Source organism: Ranitomeya variabilis, chromosome 3, assembly GCF_051348905.1.
Source record: "Ranitomeya variabilis isolate aRanVar5 chromosome 3, aRanVar5.hap1, whole genome shotgun sequence".
NCBI classification, from domain to species: Eukaryota; Metazoa; Chordata; class Amphibia; order Anura; family Dendrobatidae; genus Ranitomeya; species Ranitomeya variabilis.
In genome coordinates, this window is record NC_135234.1 from 170,326,940 (window position 1) to 170,344,753 (window position 17,814).

At 43.2% G+C, this 17,814-nt stretch overlaps 1 long non-coding RNA gene across 1 annotated transcript; it reads left to right on the plus strand.

Moving 5' to 3' along the window:
* Nucleotides 1-8,272: 8,272 nt before the first annotated feature.
* LOC143818041 (uncharacterized) lies at nt 8,273-8,918 on the plus strand. The gene is made up of 3 exons (XR_013224278.1): nt 8,273-8,461; nt 8,553-8,611; nt 8,783-8,918. It is a non-coding gene; the product is annotated as an uncharacterized LOC143818041 (long non-coding RNA).
* Nucleotides 8,919-17,814: the final 8,896 nt, after the last annotated feature.

Consider the following 17,814-nt stretch of genomic DNA (forward strand, 5'->3'; position numbering starts at 1 on the left):
TGTGATCATTCTGACCCCACGGGGTGAGATTTTTCGTGGAGCCCCAGATCGAGGGAGATTATCAGTGGTCTTGAATGTCTTCCATTTTCTAATTATTGCTCCCACTGTTGATTTCTTCACTCCAAGCTGGTTGGCTATTGCAGATTCAGTCTTCCCAGCCTGGTGCAGGGCTACAATTTTGTTACTGGTGTCCTTTGACAGCTCTTTGGTCTTCACCATAGTGGAGTTTGGAGTCAGACTGTTTGAGGGTGTGCACAGGTGTCTTTTTAGACTGATAACAAGTTTAAACAGGTGCCATTACTGCAGGTAATGAGTGGAGGAAAGAGGAGACTCTTAAAGAAGAAGTTACAGGTCTGTGAGAGCCAGATATCTTGATTGTTTGTTTCTGACCAAATACTTATTTTCCACCATAATATGCAAATAAAATGCTAAAAAAACAGACAATGTGATTTTCTGGATTTTTTTTCTCAGTTTGTCTCCCATAGTTGAGGTCTACCTATGATGTAAATTACAGACGCCTCTCATCTTTTTAAGTGGTGGAACTTGCACTATTGCTGACTGACTAAATACTTTTTTGCCCCACTGTATATAGGCAACATATGCTTTTTTTACCCAAAATTGATCACATATCCACAAATTACTAGGCTCTCCACATCCAGGATACCCTCAATTACTGGAATATAGGACGAAAGTCCCCAATTTTCCCTGTATATTACATAAGATTGTATGGACCACCATTGTGTGCTAATCTGCTGCTTCATATAACAGCTATTAATAGCATGCTGGTCAGAAGGTATAGGGCTTTCATACAAGTTGTTAAAGGAGATCCGGGACTTGGTTCGCCCAGCAATCTAATAGTTATATCACCTCTTCACTAACAGGAGATTACTAAATTTAAGCATTTTAATTCCAGGGAAGCTGCCAGTTGATTCATGCTGCCCAAACCACTTGCAGCATGAATCAGAGCATTGATGAAATGCTCCGAGATTTTAGAGAAAATATAGCCTTAATATCCAGACGGTGTCACCCCTGGTGGTTCTTCCCAGCATCACTCCAGGTGATTAAAAGATGTTTCCCTCTGTATGCACAGTGGAGAGACCTGTTAACGATCCAGAACAGTGCGGGAGAGAAGCTGGCCAGGGGCAGCACTGGACTAGTGTGGTCTCTATGATCCCTGGCCGGATCTACAAACTAGATGTGTTCTTGAGCATGGTAGCTGACAGGTTCCCTTTAACTATTTGTAATTCAGCTGTTTGCCATGAACCTCATAGTTTTCCATAAAGAAGATCCTGGAAATATTCTTTGCGTTCAAATCTCTTTCAATAGGTTGTTTCACGCACAACTTCAATCGCCAATCTAAAGGGTAGGTGATAAATGTGTGATTTCTGAGGCCTGGCTAGTGAAAGCTCCACCAATCTCAAAATAGGGTACTCAAGGTTCTCTGTGTAAATCGAATGTTAGTGCACATTCACAGCTGCTACTCCCATAAGCAGTGATGCCAGTGAATAGTGCAGTGGTTGCACATGCTCACTCAATTTACATAGTAGACTTTGAGAATCCCTAACCTGTGAATGGTAAGGTTCTCTATAGTTAGATATTCAATTGATAATACATTTATCATTCATCCTATGGAGGAGTGATGTGTGTTATTTATGGGACAACCTCTTTAAAGAGAATCTGACAGCTGTTTTTTTCACTTGAGATCAGCATAATGTAGGCAAAGAGAAGTTGAATCCAACTATGTGTCACTTAGTTTACTGGGTGCAGCCGTCCTGACACAATCAGAGCTTTTAGAATGAAGCAGAGCTGAGCAAGCTGCCCCCACCCACACCAGGCTCTGTGTGCACAAAGTCCATAGACAGTGAGCTGCTTATCACAGGAAGTGGCGTTATCAGACTAGTCCGGCTATGTTAATCTCTTAGTGATAAATCCTTCGCAGTTAGTAAACAACAGCACGTACTTTGACAAGTGACACATCCATTAATTCTGCGTTTTAGCCTCTATCTCCTGCTGTCTTCAAATTACATAGCAAAATCCTTCTGACAGATTCCCTTTAAATTAGCATTGGAAGCAGTAATTGAGAGAACAAGCCAGATGTTAAAGCTCATGGGACTGACCACTAGTCTCATGAAACATTTGAGCTGTGCTAAATTGCATTGAAGGAGAGCTGTAGCTGACTGAGGAACTGTGAGTCCTTTCTGGACATTTGCCCATGGACAATGCCCTAATGGTGAGTTGTTCATTTCAGTCCATCCATACTGGAGGAATTAAGCTCCATATTAAATCCAAAAAGCAATTGAATTAAATTACACCAAAAAATTCACTCATTCCCAGTTGCCATCTTGGCATTATTAACTACTGAAAACAAACATCCAATCTCGGAGAAGGGGGGCTTCTTTGTAATGGAGCCTATGTGAAATGCTTCTCAGGCTTGGGTCAGTCTTTTTAGACTAATTGTCTATTACATGATGAATTAACTTTCTATAAAAATGAAGAAGGAATAGTGAATCTTCAAACTTTTTATAAGTATTAAAGCTTGCACATAAAAGTACGGCAGAGAAAAAGTGGTCGAGTTACCAATTTTTCTAGGACATATTCTTAAATGATAGCACAACCAGATAAGGTTCTTTAGGTCTAGGTGAGTTCAAAATATCAATGAGGAACACAATGTTGGTTTATCCTTACTGACAGATTGATTTCGGCTTACGTGTGTTGTGTCCTATGGGGGCGTAAAACTTTCATGCTGTCTGAAAAATGTGGCTGTCACAGAGATCAGTGATAAGTGTGTAGACTTCTTGCCTGTTCACAGTGACAGCAGGTATACATCAGACTTAGACAAATAACACAAACAAGATTCATTTATTGCAGACAGGAAGGAGAAACTTTCACTGGGATCAATCAGCAACATTTCTAAGTGACTAAGAAGCAGTTAATCTGAAGTAGTCACCGCCTGAGCAAACTGCGTCCAGCTGGATGTGGTCTCTGACGAGCTCAGTTTAAAGATGAAGAAAGTACAGCACATGGAAGCACATCTGTTCAAAAATGAGAATCTAAAAATGTAATTCTACATAAAATACATCTAAGATTAATAAATGTTACTGTCATTTGGGCATTAAGGAAATCCATAAATTATACCGGACATGATATTTTAGCTGGAATATTGAACATTTTTTAAAGGGTTATATTTGTTTTAACAATGTGGCATGATTTTGTGGTACTTGCTAATATACAAGTATATATTCTCCTTCTCTTCTAGTTAGTACAACTAACTAGATTAAAAATCTGTCCTGTCCGCAAAATGGCTGCTTACAGAGGGGCATGTGATCAGAATTTTACATCAGCCAATTGGAAAACAACAGGCCTCGTCACATGTTCCTCCATCAGCAGACATTTTTTGGCTATGACAGACCTTCAGTCTTTGAGGAAGGCAGCGCTAAGAATTGGGTTACACAAAGGAAAATGTATTATACTTATGTATTAGTAAGTGCCACAGAAATCATACCCCAACAAATTTGTTAAAATGATAAAGTGACAAACCACTTTAAAAGTCATTCAAGCTTGTTAACTATTAATCATGAAAATTGGTTAACAAGAACCTGTCATCAGGTTTGGCTGATACAAGTTACAGCCATCACCTTTCAGGGCTTATCTACAGCATTCTATAATGCTGTATATCTGCCCCCAACCCGACCTGTAAGAGAAGAAAAAAATAACTTTTTTTATACTCACCCGCTTGGTGGTCCGATCAGAGGAGTGTCGCTCTTCTTGGTCCGGCGCCCCCTATCTTCTTATTATGATTGCCGCCCTCCTTGCTTTGTGTGGATGACACGTCGCTGCATCATCCAAACAGTCCCCTTGCCATCGTGCTCCTGTGCAGGTGTACTTCTCAGTCCTGTTGAGGGCAGAGCGAAGTACCACAGTGCACAGGTGCCGGTGCTCTTTGACCTTTTCCGGCACCTGCACACTGCAGTACTTTGCTCTGCCCTCAAAAGGGCTGATAAGTACACCTGTGTAGGAGCACGATGCCGGGGAGACTGTGTGGATGATGCAGCGATGCATCATCCACATGAAGCAAGCAGCAGGGCAGAATTGCAAGTAGATGGTAGGAGCCGGGCCAAGAAGAGCAAAACCATTTGGACCCGACCGCCCTGCAGGTGAGTATAATAAAATTTATTTTTCTTCTCTTACAGGTCGGATCGGGGCTTATATACAGCATTATTGAGTGCTGTATATAAGCCCTGAAAGGTGATGGTCGTAACTAGAGTTGAGCAACTTTTACTTTTTTCGGATCGAGTCGGGTTTCTCGAAACCTGACTTTGTCAAAAGTTGGGTCGGGTGAAATCGGCCGATTATTGCGAAAAGTCGGGGGCCAACTGAAACACGAAGCCCAATGCAAGTCAATGGGGAATCAAAGTCGGCAGTGAGTGGAGGACAGGAAAACACCTACAGTGCCCATTTTAATGCCAAAAACATCAAATCTTATTACTTAAGCTTGTCAATCTTAATTTACTTTATAATAATAGTTAGGCATTGAAAACTGGGGGTCATTTGGCTAAAGTTGTGGGGGGGTAGGGCTGGCTCAAGATTTTCGTGGGCCCAGGAAATGTGGAATACGTCACGGCGGTGGAGCAGGGAGAGGTAAGTATTTCAACTTTGCAAGTGCTGTGATCCTGAGCAAGCAGGGGGGGGCCCACTCATTGGCACTGGCACAGGGCCCCTCATAGTATGGCGGTGTGTTTGATGGTGGGTGGCGCCTCCCACTGGCAGAAACACTTTTGCGTACTATGAGGGGCCCTGTGCCAATGACGTTGCCAACAAGTATGCCCCCCCACCTGATGAAGGAACCTGCACATTCATTCCTCTTTGACTTTCAGCAGGGTCAGATTCTGGCTGTGTAGAGTGCAAGGGGAATGTAGTGGTCTGGGTCAATGTACCAGCAGACTCATCTAGCAGTGGCTGGGCAATGGGCAGGATGAGGAGGAAACACAGATATAGGCCCAAATAATAAAGTAGGCTAAATGCAGTTCAAAATTGGTAACAGGACTAAACAGGCGGCATTGCTTTGTTCAGTGGAGGAAAACTGTAATGAGTGGCAGACACAGTTAGTAGGCCCAAATAATAAAGTAGGCTAAATGCAGTTCAAATGTGGTAACAGGACTAAACAGGCGGCATTGCTTTGTTCAGTGGAGGAAAACTGTAATGAGTGGCAGACACAGTTAGTAGGCCCAAATAATAAAGTGGGCTAAATGTCTGCCAAAAAAAGTTCATAAATAAACAGGTAACAATATGTACAAGGTAAAGATATGGTCATGTTTCAAAGGGAACATATTATAACGCTTAGAAACCGAAGCATACCTATTTGTGAGATGAGTAGGGAGTAAGTATCTTTTGCCAATAGAGCCCTATTGGTACAACTGGAGGGAAGAAGGAGGAGAGGAGTGACATTATTGTGCTGCGGTTTAAAGTGATACAGTGATCCGTGTGCACTAACCCCATAGGGAATACCTTAATATCCAGTAAGTTCCTGATTTCAGCTTTAAGGCTGGAAGAATAATAATGAAGGAAAGTGATAAGGGACTTAGTCCTTGTAAATAGGAAAAGGACAAAGTCCTTATATATGGAGCGGCTCCTAATAGCAGAGTCCGGGGGGCGTGGCTTAATGCCAGTATCATGAGGCCGATAATGGCTGTGCTAATTACCTGTGTTGTCTCCGGGTGCAGACGCGGTGTCCACCGCTAGTCCCAAACATCTACCGGAGTGCTGTAAACCGGTGTATGCGCTCTTTTATGAGAGCAGCATGAAGCGCCGGAAGTGACATACCGGAAGTATGTCACCGAAGAGTGGTGACTGACAGTGAGGAGGCGCCCAATAGGAAGAGCCTGGATTGTTGTTAGGGGCGGGACTACGGGTGAATGTGATCGTCCTGCAGTTTAGTGAATAGAGGGACAAGTCCGGTGTGATGGGCGGAGCTAACAACACAGCAAGAACACTGAGTAATAGACGGTGGTGGTAGATCGATGAGAGGTGCTTTTAAGGTGGTGATCAAGAGGTGTCCATTCCAGTGGTGAGAAGCCAGGTCTCAGTAAAGGCGGCTCTAGGAAAATAGACATTGGTATTAGAAGGGTATCATTATATACATACATCATTATGAGAAATCGCCTGTACATTTGATTCAATAGTAGGCAAATAGGTACAGTATGGTATCAAAACATATATAAAGAGATAACCTGTAGACCCATAGATCTAGTAGCAAAAACAGCACCATTGCAGGGATAATGTAGTCCCATATTCAAACCGGGATGTTAAATGACATCACCAATAGGGGGGGCTGTGAACACAAACAATCTGGTAATAAACATTTTGGCGCAATATCAGGTTTAAACATATACAGAAGTGAAGACACCCTGCAGGTGGCAGGAAGTACTAATTACAGAGTGAATAAGAGTCTCTATTTTGTAATAGGAATGAGATGCAATTTTGAGATGTAGTCTCTAGTGATCCAGCGGGCCTTCCATTGGTGGGTTTTGTCTTGAAATTATTAGGTGAAAGCCAAGAGGTCATAGTCTCTGTTAAGTCCCCTCTGGTGTAAGGTATCCAGTGTGTGGATCCAAAACGCTTCACGGCGTTTGAGAATGGCTATCCTGTCCCCCCCTCTTCTTGGTGTCTCCACCTGTTCTATAATTAGGAATTTGAGCTGGGAGATGTTGTGTCCCTTGGAAATAAAGTGTTGTGGAATAAACCACGTGTGTGGAGTCACACGTGTAATATTGTCTGATAGGGAAATTCTTGCCCGAGTGTGGATGGTTAAAGGAACTGCCCCTTAGTACATTACTGCATTGGGCGCAGTGAAGGCATGGGAAAGTACCATATTTTGGGTTTTGTAAGAACCGTTGTTTGGGGTGTTGTTTACCCGTTCCCAAGTCCGCTCGGATGAGAGTGTCTCTGATGTTCCTTGCTCTCCTAAAACAGGGAAGGAAGGGTTCCCTAAATTCCCTGATGTTGGGATGAGCGGTGGCCAGAAGATGCCAGTGCTGGCGGATTTTCCTGTGTAATATATAAGCGTAAGGGTGAAAGGAATGTACGAAGGGAATACGATCGTATTCCACACACGTGGTTTATCTCATCAAATGTCCGTGCGGACTTATGTACGTGGGGGAAACTACTCAGCGGATACGTGAACGGATCTCTAAACACAAGTCGACCATCAGATGCAGAAATACACTGTTACCAATTCCACAACACTTTATTTCCAAGGGACACAACATCTCCCAGCTCAAATTCCTAATTATAGAACAGGTGGAGACACCAAGAAGAGGGGGGGACAGGATAGCCATTCTCAAACGCCGTGAAGCGTTTTGGATCCACACACTGGATACCTTACACCCGAGGGGACTTAACAGAGACTATGACCTCTTGGCTTTCACCTAATAATTTCAAGACAAAACCCACCAATGGAAGGCCCCCTGGATCACTAGAGACTACATCTCAAAATTGCATCTCATTCCTATTACAAAATAGAGACTCTTATTCACTCTGTAATTAGTACTTCCTGCCACCTGCAGGGTGTCTTCACTTCTGTATATGTTTAAACCTGATATTGCGCCAAAATGTTTATTACCAGATTGTTTGTGTTCACAGCCCCCCCTATTGGTGATGTCATTTAACATCCCGGTTTGAATATGGGACTACATTATCCCTGCAATGGTGCTGTTTTTGCTACTAGATCTATGGGTCTACAGGTTATCTCTTTATATATGTTTTGATACCATACTGTACCTATTTGCCTACTATTGAATCAAATGTACAGGCGATTTCTCATAATGATGTATGTATATAATGATACCCTTCTAATACCAATGTCTATTTTCCTAGAGCTGCCTTTACTGAGACCTGGCTTCTCACCACTGGGATGGACACCTCTTGATCACCACCTTAAAAGCACCTCTCATCGATCTACCACCACCGTCTATTACTCAGTGTTCTTGCTGTGTTGTTAGCTCCGCCCATCACACCGGACTTGTCCCTCTATTCACTAAACTGCAGGACGATCACATTCACCCGTAGTCCCGCCCCTAACAACAATCCAGGCTCTTCCTATTGGGCGCCTCCTCACTGTCAGTCACCACTCTTCGGTGACATACTTCCGGTATGTCACTTCCGGCGCTTCATGCTGCTCTCATAAAAGAGCGCATACACCGGTTTACAGCACTCCGGTAGATGTTTGGGACTAGCGGTGGACACCGCGTCTGCACCCGGAGACAACACAGGTAATTAGCACAGCCATTATCGGCCTCATGATACCGGCATTAAGCCACGCCCCCCGGACTCTGCTATTAGGAGCCGCTCCATATATAAGGACTTTGTCCTTTTCCTATTTACAAGGACTAAGTCCCTTATCACTGTCCTTCATTATTATTCTTCCAGCCTTAAAGCTGAAATCAGGAACTTACTGGATATTAAGGTATTCCCTATGGGGTTAGTGCACACGGATCACTGTATCACTTTAAACCGCAGCACAATAATGTCACTCCTCTCCTCCTTCTTCCCTCCAGTTGTACCAATAGGGCTCTATTGGCAAAAGATACTTACTCCCTACTCATCTCACAAATAGGTATGCTTCGGTTTCTAAGCGTTATAATATGTTCCCTTTGAAACATGACCATATCTTTACCTTGTACATATTGTTACATATTGTTGTATATACCTTGTTTTTTTGTTCATTTTTTTCCTTCTGTTGAAGCATTTTGTTTATGTTTATTTTTTTATTGTTCTCACCATGTAGTAACTGAGGAAGGTCCACAGGACCGAAACGTTTTATTGTTAATACTACACAATAAACCTTACAGCATCCATACTTAAGTTGAGTGCCGGGTTTTGTTACATTTACTATAAGGTGTGGGAGCCTACCCGTGCACCTACGACAGCAGTGCTCACGTCTAGTTCACCGCATAAATAAACAGGTGGCATAGCTAGGTACAGGGGTGGGCACTGTCTGCTGAGTAGCAGACAGTGGTAGTAGGCGCAAAGTATTAACTGGTCTAAATGGAGGCCAGGGCCCCTTTATATTTTAACTATCATCTATCATTTCAACAAATTTGTATTGGCAGTGCCATTGAAGGATTTAACAGCACAGACTACACAGTGGTGGAGCAGGGATAGGTAAGTATTGCAAGTGGTAGAGCACTGTTCGAGCTGGGGGGAACACTCTCTCGTGGGCGGCGGTACTGGCACAGGGCCCCTCATATTACGACGGTGTGTCTGACGTTGGTTGTGCACCACCACTGTCAGAGACACTTCTTTGTACTATGAGGGACCCTGTGTACCATCAGATGCACCACCACCACCACCATCAGTACCAGCTGGCAACCACCACCCACAGGCTCTTCCACCAGACTTCCTCATTTTTTGGAAAATCTAATCAAAATAACAACCGTTATATGGTACTGTAAAACAAGGTAGAAGGTGTATATAAACTTGCTGAGAATTTAAATTTGCAACCCTTGACCTACTGTCTCCTTCCCCATAATCCTGTAGATTGTAAGCCGGCAAGGGCAGGGTCCTCTTCCCGCTGTACCAGTCTGTCATTGTTAGTTTTGTTTACTGTAAGTGATATTTGTATTTTGATGTAACCCCTTCTCATGTACAGCACCATGGAATTAATGGTGCTATATAAATAAACAATAATAATAATTTAAATCTCCCTTCTTTTTTTTGGGGGGGGGGGGAGACTGAACCAAAACTCAAGCCCTGTGCATAAAACAACACAATGTAAGTGGCAGAAAGTGGCTGGCTGATATACGACAAACTAACAGGACTGAAGTATATCCACTTTGTGAGAATTTGAATCTCACTTTTTTTGGGGGAGACTGAACCAAAACTCAGGCCCAGTGTATAAAACAACACAATGTAAGTGGCAGCAAGTGGCTGGCTGATATACGACAAACTAACAGGACTGTGGTATATCCTCTTTGTGAGAATTTGAATCTCCCTTTTATTGGGGGAGACTGAACCAAAACTCAGGCCCAGTGTATAAAACAACAAAATGTAAGTGGCGGAAAGTGGCTGGCTGATATACGACAAACTAACAGGACTGAAGTATATCCACTTTGTGAGAATTTGAATCTCACTTTTTTTTTGGAGACTGAACCAAAACTCAGGCCCAGTGTATAAAACAACACAATGTAAGTGGCATAAAGTGGCTGGAAGATATATGAAAAAATACAAGGACTGTAGTACAATTTCAATCTCCCTACAATGATCTCAGGGCAAGTATGGCAGCAATAAAAAGGACTGCTGCACACAAAAGTGTGGACAAATAAACAAGGTAACTGTGCAGAAAGGAGCAACAGGATTTTTGCTTTTAAAAAAGCAGTTGGTTTGCACAGCAGCGTGCAAACAGCAATGCAGCTATCAAGGAGCCTTATAAGGCAGCCTAATAAGCTACAGAGCTGATGCACAAAGATATAGCCTTCACTGTCCCTGCAAAAAAAAGATGGTGTTGTACAGTGGAAATCGCTACAGCACAAGCAGTTTGGGGGTTAATCTTCCCTCCCTAACTATATCCCCTCTTCTGATGAAGCTGCAGCAACCTCTCCCTATGCTAAGATCGGCAGAAGATGGCGGTCGGCGTGCACGCCCTTTATAGCCCCTGTGACGCCGCAGAAAGCAAGCCAATCACTGTCATGCCCTTCTCTAAGATGGTGGGGACCGAGACCTATGTCATCACGCTGCCCACACTCTGCGTCCTCCTTCATTGGCTGAAAAATGGCGCTGAAAGCGCGCAGATCACCGACCTCATGGCCGATCCCACACTAGGATCGGGCCGGGTTTCATGAAACCCGACTATGCCGAAAGTCGGCGATTTTTTTATTTGTCCGATCCGTTTCACTCAACCCTAGTCGTAACTCATGTCGGCCAAAACTGCTGACAAGGTCACTTTAATATAATTGCAAAGCTTGAGGGAATATTATTTGGTCAAAAAAGGGTGTCTTGAACGAAGGGAAGCTAAAATGATTAATGCATCTAAAGGTAAATGAAAATACATCAAATGGATAATGGTTTTAAAAGAGGACAAAGCCTTAACCAGAACCTGACACTTAATTCATGCTGCTCAAACCACAGGTGGCATGAATCAGAGGCTGGTTAAAAAATGCTGCATTTCAGAAATCATATGGTTTGAAGATCCAGCGCTGTTCTAGTTGTTTGACAGGTCTCTCCCATGTGTGTACTTAGCAAGAGACCAATCAATCGTCTGGAGCAACGCTGGCCAGGGGCAGCACAGGACTAGTCTTGCCTCCAGATCTTCAAGCTATAATTTCTCTGAAATGTCAGAATGCTTCCCTGTTATATAGCCACCATCCATTTGGTATATTTTGTCTTAGGCACTTGAGGCCAGAGCATCATATATGGCGGATCATATCTCAGGAAGGTATATTGCAACTTATAAATGAGTCATACTTTTTAAAACCATTTAAAAATTAGCTATAGGGAAGGCTATCAATCAGACATTCCTAATCTTCAGGCTCCTGAGATGTAAATCTATCACTAGCTATGCTCTTTTCTAAAAAAAAAAAAAACCTCTGATATCCTTGCTGTTTGGTCATCACTATATCTCAACATATGGCTACACAAAAGAGGTCACAGGAAAGACATCTCTTAAAAATTGTTTCCTAAGAAATGTTATCAGGAAAACCAAAGACGTATGCCAAGATTGTATAAATGTAAGGGTACTGTCACACAGTGGCACTTTGATCGCTACGACGGTACGATCCGTGATGTTCCAGCGATATCCATACAATATCGCTGTGTCTGACACGCAGCAGCGATCAGGGACCCTGCTGAGAATCGTACGTCGTAGCAGATCGTTTGGAACTTTCTTTCGTCGCTGGATCTCCCGCTGTCATCGCTGGATCGTTGTGTGTGACAGCGATCCAGCGATGCGCTCGCTTGTAACCAGGGTAAACATCGGGTTACTAAGCGCAGGGCCGCGCTTAGTAACCCGATGTTTACCGTGGTTACCAGCGTAAAAGTAAAAAAAAAAAAAACGTACATACTCACATTCCGGTGTCCTTCAGGTCCCTTGCCGTCTGCTTCCCGCTCTGACTGTCTGCCGGCCGGAATGTAAGAGCAGAGCACAGCAGTGACGTCACCGCTGTGATCTGCTCTCACTTTACGGCGGCACTCAGTCAGAGCGAGAAGCAGACGGCAAGGGACCTGAAGGACACCGGAATGTGAGTATGTACGTTTTTTTTTTTTTTACTTTTACGCTGGTAACCACGGTAAACATCGGGTTACTAAGTGCGGCCCTGCGCTTAGTAACCCGATGTTTACCCTGGTTACCCGGGACCTCGGCATCGTTGGTCGCTGGAGGGCGGTCTGTGTGACAGCTCCCCAGCGACCACACAACGACTTTCCAACGATCACGGCCAGGTCGTATCGCTGGTCGTGATCGGTGGAAAGCTGCAGAGTGTGACAGTACCCTTAGGCATTAAGATTGCACTTCTAATCAAGAAAGGCAACACCACTATGATTTGACCTGAAGTAGAAAGAGGTTCTTATACTGAGAGATGTAATTCACAAAATAAGATTCAAAGAAAAAATGCTGAATTTCCAAAATGTAGGTGTGGTACGCCCCCAATCAGCACATTCTGTGCATTTAACGAGGGAAAGAATTTATGCAATGGTCAAAAATGAAATTCCTTGATCATTTATAGATATAGAATAAATAATCTACATAGATTAATGCTGACCTAATAATGTGACATGGTCAGAAGGAAAAAGTCTAAGTATGTGGGTTTGGCCTTTTTAATATAGTCCTTTCTGAATATTTTTAATAGCAGGCATTTGTGATACTTTTGAAGAGCATTTAGCTAGATACCGAGTGAGGGTTTGGTTTGTGGAAAGAATCTTATCACACAGGCTGGCCAGACTAATTCTGCTTCTCTGCACAATACATTCCGGTTACAAATTCTAAGTCCTTTAAAATGTGTTGAACCTACGCCAAGAGTAGGCTGTGAGTTCTAGCATTACATGGGCAACCATGGTAGTGCAGAAATGTTTTCTCCAAATAAATGCACTTCAGTTAATGAATAATTGATACTATAATAAAATGAAAATCAACGTAGTGTAAAATGTGATTCAGTTCTGGAAAACAACAAAGCTCAGTTGTAGCTAATTCATATAATAAAGGATATAACTATGTAACAGTTTTACTGCCTTGCATATATGTATCTAGATTAGTTTCTTGTTACTTACACTAATAATTATAAAAATGCAATTAGTAGTTTCCTGAATCTGGTTCTTTGAGGAAGTACAAAGTATTGGATCAGGTATTAAGTGCATTTACTAATTAACAATGATGTTGGCCTGCATCCTATGCTGTGACCTTTGTTTTCTGGGACAAACTAGTTTGGATCCAAAATGTAACATTATAATTGATTTGGCCTGAGAACAATTTGCTCTAAGTGAAAACGAAAATCACTTATAAACTGCATAAAAATAACATTCATATATGACAGCGGTCTACAAACTGTGTGTCGGAAGCCACAAGTAGATCATAGACCCATGATATATGGATTGCGGTTGTCTGTCAACTTTGTGCATTAGTACAAATTCTAGCAAACAGCCATGAAAAACAGGTATCCAGGTAGTGATTTCTATGAGTAGCCCTGAACTGAAGAGCAAACCTGCATGGTCTTATACCAGTAGAATGGGAGGAGACATTAATATGGTAAGCTGGAGGTAGAATGATAATGCCAGTTAGAGTGGTGATGAAGCTGCTTGCATTAGTGTGGTGTGTGTGCTTGGTGCCAGAATACAAAATGGGGTAAAGTGGAACCCATGAATGTAATTTATTCTAGGTGAGAGGCCTGTAGTTATGCCGGCAATGGAGAGCTCTGCATATTATCACAATGAGGGAAGGGGTGCTGAATGTGATCGCCATCCATCCCTCAGAGCTGAATGTGGCCCTGAAGGTAAGAAAGGTTAGGCATCACTAATATACTATATACCAACTAATATATTAAACAAAACTGAAAACAATGTTAAAGGTCCACCATCAACTTGAAAAATTTACAGCAATGCATATATAGGAATATATTGCTAAACATTGAAAACCCTCTTCAAGTGACACGATTTTGGAAACTAGACACCTTAATGAACTTATCTAGCTATGTGGTGAGCACCTTGAACACCCAGGTGCTTTACAGAAGCTTATACTGTTGAGTCATGAAAATTACAAGATCACATTTTTACCACAAAAATGGTCTATTAGCCCCAATTTTTTTAATTTCACTAGGATAACAGGAGAAAATGCACCATAACATTTGATGTGAAATTCTTAAGAGAATACTGATAACCAATATGTGGAGGAAAACTAATGTTTGAGTCGTTGCAGGGCTTGGAAATGAAAGCGCGCCATTTAACTTTTTTAATTAAAAATTTGCTGGAATCATTAGCGGATGCTATGTCGTGCTTGGAGTGCCCCTGATGTACCTAAACAATGGAAACTCCCACAAATGATTAGATTTTGGAAACTAGACCTCTCAAAGAACTTTTTAGACTTGTGGTGAGCACTTTGACTCCCAAGGTGCTTCAAAGAAGTCTATAAGGTTCAGCCGTGAAAATAAAAAAATCAAAATTTTCCCATAACAATGTTCTTTTAGCCCCAAATTTAGCATTTTCACAAGGGTTAATCGAGATATTGCACAATACAGATTGTAGTGCAATTTTTCCTGAGTATGCAGCTACCCCATATTTGGGGGAAAACTACTGTTTGAGCGCACAACAGGACTCGGAAGGGAAGGAGCGCCATTTGACTTTTTAATTCAAAATTTGCTGTAATCATTAGTGGACACCATGTCGTATTTGGAGAGCTTCTGACGTGAAAATAAAAAAAATCACATTTTTCCCAAGCAAAAGTGTTTTTTTAACTGCAAATTTTGCATTTTCACAGGGGTAACTGGAGAATTTGCACCATACAATTTTCTTTTGAAATTCCTCCAGAGTATGCCAATACCACATATGTGGGTGAAAATTACTGTTTGGGCACACGTCAGGGCTCAGAAGAGATGGAGAGTGTTTGGCTTTTTGAATGGAAAATTTGCTCGAATCATTAGCAGATGCTATGTCATGTTTAGAGAGCCTCTGATGTGCCTAAACAGTGTAAACCCCCCACAAGTGACCACTTTATTTAATCTAGATCCCTCAAAAAACTAGATTTGTGGTGAGCACCTTGAACCCCCAGGTGCTTCACAGAAGTTGATAACATTGAGCCATGAAAATAAAAAATAAATTTTTTTCCCACAAAAAAATCTTCTTTTCATCCAAAATTTTGCATTTTTACAAGGGTACTAGGAGAAATTGTACAATACAGTTTGTTGTGCAATTTCTCTGGAGTTCTCCGATGCCCCATATGTGGAGGAAAACTACTGTTTGGGCGCAAGGCAGGTCTAGGAAGGAAAGTAGTGCCTTTGACTTTTTCAATGCAAAATTTGCTTGAATCATTGGTAGTGATGGGTGAACCTGTGTATGTTTGGATCTGGTGAATCCGGCTGAATATGTGAAAAAAGTTTGGGTTGGGTATCACAATAGTACCTGAACTCAAACCAGAACCTGTACCCCATTCAGATGAATGGGGTGCCGAACATCCGTTGTTTGCCATGATGTCATCTGTGTGACAGCATGGCAAACACAGACTCTGATTGGCGGTAAGATCATTACAGCCAGTCAGAGAATTGCAGTTCCCACGCTGTCATACAGACAACAGTGTGTGCCAGTAGCTGTGGCCGGTGGTAAAAAAGTTACCACCGGTCACAGGTCTCAGCTGTGAGAGTACTACTATCATCATCGTATGCCTGCTGTCGCTGATAACAGCAAGAGCAGGTGACGCTGATAGGAATATTCATGAGCCATTGCCTATGCTATAAATAAATATTTTTTTTTAAAATGATAACCAGTGCAGGCAAAACTGACAACTGCCGGCTGCAACCCTCAGCTGTCAGATTTATCATGGCTGATTATCAAGAATAGAAGGGTCCGACAATCATTTTTTTAAATTACCGTATATACTCGAGTATAAGCCGAAAATTTCAGCCCATTGTTTTAAGCTGAAATTGCCCCTCTCAGCTTATACTCGAGTCATTTCCAGGGATCGGCAGGGGAGGGGGAGTAGCAGCTGTCTAATCATACTTACCTGCTCCTGGTGCAGTCCCTGCACGTCCCTGGTTCTCCGGGCGCCGGTAGCTTCTTCCTGTATTGAGCGGTCACATGGTACCGCTCATTACAATAATGAATATGAACCAGACTCCACTCCCATAGGGGTGGAGCCGCATGTTCATTACTGTAATTAGCGGTACCATGTGACCGCTCAACACAGGAAGAAGCTGCCGGTGCCCGGAGAACCAGGGGACGTGCAGGGACCGCGCCAGGAGCAGGTAAGTATGGTGGCATTGCGCGATATTCACCTGTCTGCGTTCCACCGTTGGGCACCGCTCCGTCTTCCTCTGCAGTGATGCTCAGGTCAGAGGGCGCGATGACGCGATTTGTGTGCGCTCCACCCTCTGCCTGAACGTCAGTGCAGAGGAAGACGGAGCGGCGCCCAACGGTGGACTATAGCAAGTGTCGGGGGCCTGAGCGACGAGAAGTGAGTATGTGATTTTTTTTTAATCGCAGCAATAGCATATGGGGCAAATGTGTTTATCTTATAGGGCCATAATCAGCATTTATGCAGCATTATATGGGTCAAATGTCTGTATGGAGCATCTTATAGGGCCATAATCAGCATTTGTGCAGCATTATATGGGGCAAATATCTGTATGGAGCATCTTATACGGCCATAATCAGCATTTGTGGAGCATTATATGGGGTAAATGTCTACATGGAGCATCTTATAGGGCCATAATCAGCATTTGTGGAGCACTATATGGGGCAAATGTCTGTATGGAGCATCTTATGGGGCCATAATCAGCATTTGCGCAGCATTATATGGGGCAAATGTCTGTATGGAGCATCTTATAGGGCCATAATCAGCATTTGGGCAGCATTATATGGGGCAAATGTCTGTGGAGAACCCCCAGACGCAGGGCCGCGGGGTACTCGGTAAAGGGCCTCTCTGGCTCAGTTCTGGGGTTGTCACGGTGGCCAGACCCGGTCCGTGACCCTGCTAAGGGGCGTCCAATGAAAGGTGTGATGATGGTGCGTGGTGCAGGTCGCGATGAATAACGAGGACACAGGGTTGCAGTCTCTTTACCTCTTTACTGAAGGCTTCAGGATCCTCAATCCAGAGTACTGCTAACAGGGCTGGCTGAGACCGGCCGGTCCGAAGTCACCTCCAGAGTTCCCTTTGCAGGTGGAAATCAGTGCCTACCTTCTAGCGCCTGTGTGTTGTAGTACCTCCCTGCTGAGCACCACGGGATAGTCCTCACAACTGTTGTGTCTGTTTCTGATGTTCTTCTTCCTCACAACTCGTATCTATTCTGATGTTCTTCTCCGTCCCCCAGATGATATGGATAGGACGCACCCGTATGACGTGTAGGCCTGGAGTTCTTCCGGGACCCTAGCGTCGCCCCTCTCCCACAATTGCCCCCTATGTCTGCTTAGGTGATTTAGATGAGACAGCCAACCTAAAATTAACTGTCCTGCCGCTGTTTGAAGTATTGCTTGGAGCCTAATACTTCCTCGGTGTTCCGGGCACCGGCTACGCGCCTCAGTAGGATGTTGCCTCGATCTTACGGCACGACTCCTACTGGCTTTATCTCCTTTTTCCTGCGATTTCATTTCTCACTTCTCCACCATAAACCTCGCTTCTTTTCCTTT